Below are 11,023 nucleotides of genomic sequence, written 5' to 3'. Positions count from 1 at the left end.
GAAAAATTAAAAAAATAACAATAACAAAAAATCTAAATAATAAAAATTATCTCTTCATTTTTACATATCTCTACGTCAAAGTAACCAAATTACTAATCAACGATAGTACTTAGTTCCATCTTCGTCGCATAAATAATTCCTTTATTCATTGTATTTGAATGAAATTCATTTTGTTTGGTAAAGAGTTTTTTTTTATAGTTCGTTCTTATGTTGTACTGCTATACCACTGTCCAAGGTTAGAGGGAGGGTTGCGATCCCGCTAACATTTTTAACCCCGCCACATTATTTATGTATGTGCGGCAGGGTTTCCGCTGGCGGTCACCATTTTCGCAATTTGCGAAAAAATAATAATTGTGGCGATTAAAATTCGTCATTGGCGAAAGAATTTGGCGAAAGAATTATGTATACATACAACGATTTAATTTCGTCCATCTTTTTTATTTACTTTTTTTCTGGTTTCTTGGACTTACTCGGAATTCACCTTGAACTCGTTAAGATTTTGACAGAAAATCAATAATCAGCTGATTGCATTTTATAGCTATCGACAACGAAGGACTAATTAATAAAGGTGTTGATTGCATTGTTTAACAAATTGATATGGTTAAATGGCGTCCGTCACATGTCACATAAAGGATTTATTAACCCCTTTGCGACGCACGTGTTCGAAGCAAACTTTTGAGTGTTTACTCTCCCTCTTTTAATGATGGTCCAGAAAAGAAAACTGTCGTTATGACGAAAAATGTTCAAAAGCAAGAAAAATCTCAGATTTTAAACTTTATCCTTTGACTTTGATATAGATAATTTATTTGTAAGAGTACGTTTAAGTTGTTTAAGTGACACGACGTATTTCAAGCATTGTTTTACGTCTCAATTTTTTCATCAACGATGGTCTAAAAAGGAAAAATTGTCATTATGAAGAAATCTATGCAAAAGGTTGGGAACTACCCCTCTAGTGAGAGTAACCCTTCAATGTAATGACTACACCTTAATAAAAGTTTTGTTGTAAAAATCACTTCTTAGTACAAAAAGGCACATACTTTTTTTTCTTTTGAAGAAACTTTCTCAAAGAATTATAAATCTTTCTGGTATTATATGGTCAGAACATATCCAATAATTTTGTTATATTCAGTGACTTATATCTTCTTTATTATTAAAAAAGTAATTAAGTAGCCCCTTCTTTTAGAAAAGTTGTTCAAAATATAATGATTTTTTCCCCCTTTTAAGTAAAAAAGTTCTTCTTTTTTAAGGGAAATGTTTAGTATTCATACATCTTAGATAAGTTTGAGAGAATAATCATAGACAACAATGGGGCAAACTCATCTTATTCAGGGGAAAAGGGGGGGGGGGGGGTAAAAAAAAAAGAAAATTTTAAACGAAAAATATATTTATGTTACTTGGCGAAAAAAATAATAAAGTGGCGAAAAATATTTTGCTTTGGCAAAAGAGGTGGCGAAAAAAATAATTGACCCATAATGTGCCTGTCCCAAGTCAGGAGCCTATAATTCAGTGGTTGTCGTTTGTTTATGTGTTACATATTTGTTTTTCGTTCATTTTTTCATATAAATAAGGCCGTTAGTTTTCTCGTTTGAATTGTTTTTCATTGTCTTATAGGGGCCTTTTTATAGCTGACTAGGCGGTATGGGCTTTGTTCATTGTTGAAGGCCGTACGGTGAACTATACTTGTTAATGTCTGTGTCATTATACAATCATTTCAGTGTACACAAATACCACTAAGGACAGGCTAAAGACGAATGTTGGTGTAACAGTATCAAATCCTGAAATTGATACAATAATGGTTAATGTTTATTTAGTACGTATGTCATAGTGAATACAAAGGAAACACATATAATTTACCAAGGAGTGTAATTTTATCTTACAAATATTCTTATTTATTGTACACAAAAACATACATACGACCTACACATTGTAAGAGAAACTTAAGACAGTTCGTTTCTGTTCCACAAGTGTTATCATTAGTTTTTCATATTATTCTTTTGTAATGAATAGCGACAAATTAAAAAAAATAATTGGACTCTCTTGTCATAAGATAATGGTTAACCAATTCATAATCACGAACGCCCAAAACTGAATACTTCATTTTTATCAATGAGATATTCCCATTTTTCATTTTGTTTTTACAAAAATACAATACCTGAATTGTAATGTTAACAGAGAAAACTATTGCATATGCAGATAATGATAATGTCACTATTAAAATAGATATAGGAAGATGTGGTGTGAGTGCCAATGAGACAACTCTCCATACAAATAACAATTTAAAAAGTAAACCATTATAGGTTAAAGTACGGCCTTCAACACGGAGCTTTGGCTCACACCGAACAACAAGCTATAAAGGGCCCCAAAATTACTAGTGTAAAACCATTCAAACGGGAAAACCAACGGTCTAATCTATATAAACAAAACGAGAAACGAGAAACACGTATATATTACATAAACAAACGACAACTACTGTACATCAGATTCCTGACTTAGGACAGGTGCAAACATTTGCAGCGGTCCTAAGTATATATATGTTGATGAATAAAAACATGTACAACTGTTGTATTGTAGCACACATTCTTGTTTAGTTGTCTAATGAAGCACGTCATCGAAAGTTGGTTTTTGAAGACCATATGATGACATTCGGTTGTTTTTGCTCTTGGGTCGACCGAGTTGTTGTCTCTTTGACCAAGAAAGAGATTAAACAAAAAAACCAGGATCTTTTATTTTGTCAACATTGATAGATAAGAACGTCAACTGAAAGGTTGCACACAACAGTTAATGATAATTAAAAAAGGTCTTCTCTAAAAATATGCAGTTGAAGTCTGCCTCTTATGAATTTTGATTACGTCAACTTTTAAAAACACGTGCATTAAAGCTGACAAGTATATTATAGTTTAAGAATTGGGCATATCCATGGCGTTAGTTTCAGAAACTTTTATCTTTAAATCATAACTTATTTAGAAGAAGAATGACGTGTTTCATATATAAATAAACGTTAAAGAGCTAAAAACCATCCTCACCCCCCTAACAAATTATCAGAATCCTGTATTTCACTAGTTATCGTTAGTTACTGTCTTTACCATTTCTCTTTTATTGATGCTTTTATCTTGAATCAATTTTTTTCATAAAAAATTTAATATTTGTTATACTTGGGTCTTATATACATGTTCATTAATATTCGGGAACCTAAATCTTTTGTATAAAAACCTACCATCACCGTTAATAACGATATATTCTTGCATCGGGGGAAGTCTTTTGGTACTTTTTTATGATACTTAGGAGATTCGTTTATCATCATTCCCATCCCATTGGTATTGTGGAGATCGATGTGACAATGGAAAAACCAGAGGCCTGGATTATCTGCCTTGAATCGGATGACGACATATGCACCTGTCGGTACAATAATTGTATCCTTTTGTGGTGGATTATCCCAATTTAACGTTGGATGATTTCCATTTGACCATGTCGAATTTTGCCATTGTGCATTGTTACAGAAATTTTTTCCATCGTTGCATATAATGTCTTGTTACCTCTATCCGGTATCAATTTGCCGGTTGATGAATTATAAGAGGCAAAACCCATTTTCATGACGTAAAAAGAATGACCATGTAGATGAATAGGATGTGACCAGCCGGCTCCATTACCAATGTTCGTCATAACAAATTGATAAACTTGATCAGTATTACCATTATCTATTGTGTCGTAGTACGTACATTCACAGATACTTGATTCGCTACATTCACCACAGTTTTGTTCAACCTTATCCCATTCGGCGTATGCTGCTACAGTTGGGGGTAGAAATTGATGCCCATTGACTGACCCTGGAGTGTAACCATTCTCCCCCAGAAAAGCAAAATTATAAAATCGTTCTATTGCCACTCCTTTAACTTCTTCAATATTTGAATTGGGATCTATTGTTTTGGCGTCATTCCAGGTAAGACATGTTCTGTTTTGATCTGGTGGATAATAAAGATATGGGCAATTAAAGATCTTACATTGTTTTCCCTGTGAGCAACTATTTGGTGATCCCTTTGGTGGATTAAGATTTACCGTTGTGTCAGTATAATATATAATGGCTTCGGCTGCGTGATACTGATTCAAAGAGGCTGGCTCTACTTCTAAAGTTTCCGCTACCAATAAATTATTTCCCGACACCTGGTCTGTTTTCAAAATAAAATCAATTCTTTCACCTAGATGTATGATCAAGGAGTCTACTTCAATCGGTTCAATTTCAAATCCATCAGACGCAACTATACGAATTGATTCATGACCTTGAATATAAACACGAAAGGGATATAGAGTTGCTGCACCTATGACTCTAAAACGATAATATGTATTCGGTTCAACATCGTATGTTGTCAGCGGAGCTTGGTTATGTGCCGTTAGTGAATTGTAAAAGCGACCTTTTCCATTTATTATGCCAGAATGACAGTGAAAACGAGTAAAATAAGCGCTCGATATATCAGATGTAGTATCAATTTGTTTATTTTCCTGAAGGTCAAATGTACCGAACATCATGCGTTGGTACAATGTTTCCGGATCATCAAAGTGATTCCAGTCCTGAATGGTAACCGTGTGTACTTTTCCATTGTTATCATCCTGCGGAGTAGATATATTCAGAGTGGACAATGGTATGATAACCAGTGGTCCATATAGTCCTGCGCTTCGTTGATCTCCAATATGTGCGTGATAGAAACTTGTTCCAAATGGCGATGCATAAAATGAATATGTATAAATTTGTCCCGGAAAGATTGGACATTGTGCAAAAAAAGCGATACCATCAGACCACGGTGTTTTTTTTATTGGTGTATACCATGAAAGTGAATTGTTGTACTTTCGGTATGCATTAAATTTCGCATGTGTACAATGATATTTTGATTCTCATATGATGTTATTTGAGGACCCGGAAACCGGCGATTGACAGCTATAACCATACGAGATCCGTATCCGTCTGCAGCGATAAATTCCTCTTCTTCTTCTTGGCTATACTCTTTATTCAAGTCGTTGAATGATCGAAATCTACCTCCTGAAGGCACGAGAAAAATCATTTCCTTTTCATCCATCATGGTTAACCTGTGTTCTATTGTTAGATAGCACTCGCATGTCTTATCATTTCTTCTACATGTGTCATTTTTAAACGCTACTCCTTGTGTCTTCAGAATATCCCACCATGTGTCGTTAGGATTTTGACACTTGACATCAATAGTGCCAATCATAGTTAAAACAAAAATCATATGAAGTAATCGCTGCATTGCTCTTCTAAAATGTAGAAATTATATATCTATCATATCTTAATTTACATAAAAAATTATGTGGTTCAACAGTTTTACTGACACTAATTTTATAGCAATGCATTATTCTCTATGCAATGAAAACCATTTTTGCTTGTACAATGTACTATTACACTTTTTCCAATAATGTTATGTCAATAGAACATTGCAGTATTATCGGAAGCTAAACGAATGGATCGTGTCATTTTTCAAAGTTTTTCAATTTAATAAAAAGTCCAATGTTTAGACGCATATAATTAATAAATTTTATTTGTGATTTTAATATTGTTTAGCATTTGATACGCTGCTAGATTGCCATTCGATCCAGATGGTGTCATAAGCTCAGTAGTCAGTACTCCGGTACTTATCATATTTACATCAAACCTTACCAAAATATGTCGTTTAAAAGATTATAATAACATAATAAATGTCGAACTTAGAAAATAACGTTTCATCTCCCTCAAGCAATTTGAAAGTTGATCTTAGTTGGATTTAGTTTTTCTGTGTTCTTTTTGTGTCATATGGCTCTTCAATTGGTTCATATCTTATATATATATATTTGGCTTTACGTATTGACTTTCAACATTCCTAACGTAGAAAAATCCACGAAAGCGACACAGATGCAAGATACATTTGTATATATAAAGTTTTTTTTATTATTTTTTAAACATGATTTATTGTTTCACATCAGGAAATAATTAAACATTTGACGACAAAGAATGCTGGTTTAGGAGTAGCTAATGGGACATCAAGTCCAAATCGTCAGCAAAAAACTAAATGGATGAACTGGTAATGGTGAGACAATTTGAAAAGTTGAAATCGTTAAAATAAATAGATATCAAAATACTATTTCATAGAGTAGAATTTTGCAGATATGTTATTATCTCTGCCATAAAGTTATTTTTTAAAGTTTATTTACTAGTCATTTTGAGATGATCATAGATTTTTGTTGTTATTTTATCATTTTTACTTGTTAAATCACCAACAAAATTTTTGTTTGTTTACAAAACCTTTAATGTTCGTCCTTTTATGGTATTCTTTTCTGTTTTTGATTTTGATAATCCTTTAAATTGTACAACATTTAAACGAAAATATCAATTTAAACAAAAGCACAATAAGACGATATCAAATATCATTTTAAATTTCATTTTTCCGCAGGTAATTTTTTGTAATTTTGTAAATGAGAATCTGTTACGTAAATTGAAGCTGCATATTTTTTTTTATTGCAACACTTGCATGAACACACCCCAAAAGTTACCCAGATCCATGTTTTGTTTTGAATTGTTTTACGATACCATTTTTGGAAAGGTTTGCTAAAAACTATTGGTACGTCCCTACCATTAAAACTTAGTTTTGATTTTGCAAAACATATCCTCTCATTATCATGATTATTCCTCTTTGGAAGGTACATGATATGCACCTTTATTGTTTATCTTTCGTTGCCAAGCTACATACAGTTTTTTGTAATTCTTATAATTTTCCGTTTTTTGGAAATCTCTGCAATAGATTTATCATTCCATGCATATCATTAGAAACTGGTTGGCAAATTATTTTTTTTTGTTTCAAAATAGAGACAATAAAATGAAAGCAATACAAATCCCACTGGAGTCAAAACTGCAATTTGAAGTGCAACTGAGCAATCGTTAAAGGAGGATAAAAATAAAACAAAGATAAAAGACAGACAGGCAGTCCCATCCTGAAATTATTTGATCCCTTGAGACAAAATACTTGTCTTTTGCTAAGTTGTTTATATTATCATCATCAATCTATAATTCTTTCGTAAATATTAAAGCCGAAATATATTCTTTATGTCCAAGTCAGGAATATGACAGTTGTTATCCATTCGTTTGATGTGTTTGAGTTTTTTTTATTTTTTTTTATTTAATTAGGGACTTTCCGGGTTTAAATTTTCCTCGTAGTTCAGTATTTTTGTGATTTTAATTGTTACAGTATGACATACTATGCAGAAAAAAAATGACGCTAAAATAATACAATACCAGTATTCGTATCTTTAAGAATAAGCGGTTCTCTATTTCAAGTTTAAACTGGATTTTGAAAAGTGAAACCTTCTTCCAATTTTGACGAGCTTCAAATGGAAAAAAAAAAGAAAAGTGAAGACGGATGGATAAATCAAGTACACTTTACTCCTCAACTAGTCGATACTGCTGTCATAGTTATTATATTTTGTATCCTTACCGAAAAGACACAACAAATGAACAAAGAGCGAAAAAAAATAATTTGTTTTTAGTCTAAATTTTAGCATTTAAACGTTTGCTTTAGCTATAGGTTATGAATTAAACATTTGGCCTCAATATATAACTGAAAAACTCAAAAGGTGGAAGTCCATGAAGAACATGACAAAATCAAACTCTCAACTATGGAAGTCCATGAAGAACATGACAAAATCAAACTCTCAACTATGGAAGTCCATGAAGAACATGACAAAATCAAACTCTCAACTATGGAAGTCCATGAAGAACATGACAAAATCAAACTCTCAACTATGGAAGTCCATGAAGAACATGGCAAAATCAAACTCTCAACTATGGAAGTCCACGAAGAACATGACAAAATCAAACTCTCAACTATGGAAGTCCATGAAGAACATGACAAAATCAAACTCTCAACTATGGAAGTCCACGAAGAACATGACAAAATCAAACTCTCAACTATGGAAGTCCATGAAGAACATGACAAAATCAAACTCTCAACTATGGAAGTCCATGAAGAACATGACAAAATCAAACTCTCAACTATGGAAGTCCATGAAGAACATGACAAAATCAAACTCTCAACTATGGAAGCCCATGAAGAACATGACAAAATCAAACTCTCAACTATGGAAGTCCACGAAGAACATGACAAAATCAAACTCTCAACTATGGAAGTCCATGAAGAACATGACAAAATCAAACTCTCGACTATATCAACCAACGAACCACAAGAAAACAACAAGTTATTTTCCTGACTTGGCACAGACAAAAGTGTTGACTATGAACATACATTTATTGTAGGAATGCATATCAGTGGTATCGTTAATCTTATTACAGAATATCGTTTACACATGAACAAAATGTTTATCTTTTATACAACACGAAATAAATAACAATCGATAGAAATTTTTGCCGAAATATTAAATTACTATCAACAACAAAATAACAGGCGTATAATACTGTTTGCCAGATGCATGTTTTTTTCGACAAAAGATTCACCAGACATGCTTGAATAGAAAAAAAAGTTAATTCCAAATAAAGTTCAAGATCAATTAAGGGACAGTCAAACTCATAAATCTAAAACAAACTGACAACGCCATGGCTAAAAAAAAAAAAAGACAAACAGAAAAACAATAGTACACACGACACAACATAGAAAACTAAAGAATAAACAACACGAACCCCACCAAAAACTAGGGGTGATCTCAGGTGCTCCGGAAGGGTAAGCAGATCCTGCTCCACATGTGGCACCCGTCGTGTTGCTTAAGTGATTACAAATCCGGTAAATAGTCTAATTCGGTAGGTCATATTCATGAAAGGGAAGGGGATTGTAGTTACGACGTAAGGAACATATCCGATATCATTTGTGAAACGGTTATTCCATAACGGTCAACCAACTCGTGATGGCGTCCGTAAAATTTACGAAGGGATGATTTCAACTTCACCATTTGGAACTCTTGGTTTAATAGCTTCCTTGTGAGCAGCAAACCTCTATCAAGAAAATCATGATAGGAAATGCAAGCACGGGAATATCGTATCAATTGGGAGATATATACCCCGTATGCAGGTGCTGCTGGAATGTTGCTACTTAGAAATGGAAAGTTCACAATTGGAAAGCTGAAATCATCTCTTTTGTCGTAAAGTTTTGTTTTCAACCGACCCTCATTGTCAATTTCTAGATGTAAGTTAAGATATGAAGCCGACTTAACTGTATCTGTAGTATCCTTTATCTCTAGTTCGATTGGATAGATGCGTTCCACATAGTCACCAAATTTTGAATTGTTTAGTGACAGAACATCATCTATATAGCGGAAAGTAGAGTTAAAGGATATTGCTAACTTCTTATCTTTCTTCCTAAGAAGTTCCTGCATGAAGTCAGCCTCATAATAATAAAGAAGCAAGTCGGCGAGTAAAGGGGCACAGTTTGTTCCCATTGGAATGCCGACAGTCTGTTGAAAAACACGTCCTCCGAACGTAACAAATATGTTGTCAATCAAGAAATCAAGCATCTTGATAATATCAGTTTCAGAGAATTTTTTGTTTGAATCAGAGTGATTCTTTACAAAGTAGGATTTATCCCTCCCTAAGACAAGATACTTGTATCTACGTTGGCCATTCTTTTTTATGAAGCAAAGTAATATCAACTCTTTCAATTTGTCTTTTAGTTTGGAATGTGGAATACTTGTGTACAGGGTAGAAAAGTCAAATGTTTTAATACTGTTACAAGATGAAAGAGAGTTAGATTGTATGTACTCTAAAAGATCTTTTGAATTTTTAAGTATCCACATCTGATTCACGCCACCTCTAGAATAGGCAGTTTCACAATAACTTTGAAGCCCGTCTTTGATTGCTGATAAAATAGATGTTAATAATTTAGAAAGAGGTTTCGTGGAGCACTTGGAAGACCCAGCAATATACCGTTGTTTGTAAGGACACTTATGTAGTTTAGGTATCCAATACAGTGATGGAAGATCCAGTTCTTCATCTTTGGTTGAAATTCCAAAGGAACATAGAACAGACCTATGATTATCCAGGATTTCCTCTTTGGTAAGTGTCGTGAGGGTATATGTTGAGTTACCAAGTGAATTGTCAATACCTAATTCGTTTATCAAGCAGTTGATGTAGTGACTTTTACACACAAAAACGATGTTGTTTGGAGCTTTATCTGCAGGGACAACAACATATTTGTCATGGAGGTCGGATAGGTGTTTTGCAACATTTGGGTCTTTAAAGATTGACGTAGCATGGTTATTGATGGACCCATTCAGTTTCTTAATTCTGATTTGTATCAATGACCTCGCTGCCTTAATCCATTCGGAAAGAGTGTCTACGTCTTCCTTCTCGCGCTTAGCCCATTGCCTGGCATAATCCTCGACTGAATCCATCAAAATTTTAAAGTTGTATTTCCAATTGATGGATTTAGGCTCACGATATTTGGGACCTTTCGATAACACATTTCGTAGAGAAGTGTTATTAACAATGTTAAGGTCACCGGTAATAACGTGGCCAGCAGGATTATATGTGAATTTGGAACTAGCACAAGTGCAATCAGGAGGTTTAGACTTGAAGTCGTCAATATCGAGATCCTGCAAAACGCGTTTGTAATTGAAAATTTTAGTTGCAATAGGTTTGGTATAGGTATAAGAAATTATTGGTACAGACTGGTCTTTGAAATAAGGAGGTATTTTCGATTGCACTAATTTATGATGAAGGATATTGCCTAGGTTAACGCCATCGAGACCTTTGTTGGCAAAGGAAAGATTAAGAAAAGATCTTTTCTCTTTTTCATCTTTTCCAATGCGAACTGGCTTGAAAAGTCTGTGACTTGCAATATCCGAAATTATAGCTTCAAGTTTGTATTAGTTTGAATGAGGGTTTGTAACAGTGGATTCCAAACATAAATTGAACAGAGAATGAAGTTTCGAAAGGGGTAATGAATAAAGTTTCGTGCGAATGTGATGAATACCTAACGGCTTTTGTATGAATGGCAGCAAGTCATTAATAGAGACATCATGCAGAGAAGGTGATGTATAATGA

The 11,023-nt window shown here is 33.6% G+C and overlaps 1 protein-coding gene and 1 pseudogene across 1 annotated transcript in view; one reads left to right on the top strand and one right to left on the bottom strand.

The window, feature by feature from the left end:
• The window catches only part of LOC139528714 (uncharacterized), a 51,415-nt gene that overhangs the window by 37,361 nt on the left and 3,031 nt on the right, over positions 1–11,023 (top strand). The window lies entirely within an intron of this gene.
• Positions 773–5,452, bottom strand: LOC139528713 (uncharacterized; annotated as a pseudogene).

This window comes from Mytilus edulis, chromosome 6 (genome assembly GCF_963676685.1).
Source record: "Mytilus edulis chromosome 6, xbMytEdul2.2, whole genome shotgun sequence".
NCBI classification, from domain to species: domain Eukaryota; kingdom Metazoa; phylum Mollusca; class Bivalvia; order Mytilida; family Mytilidae; genus Mytilus; species Mytilus edulis.
The sequence above is the reverse complement of the archived record's forward strand: the minus strand, read 5'-3'. Positions and strand labels throughout refer to the sequence as shown.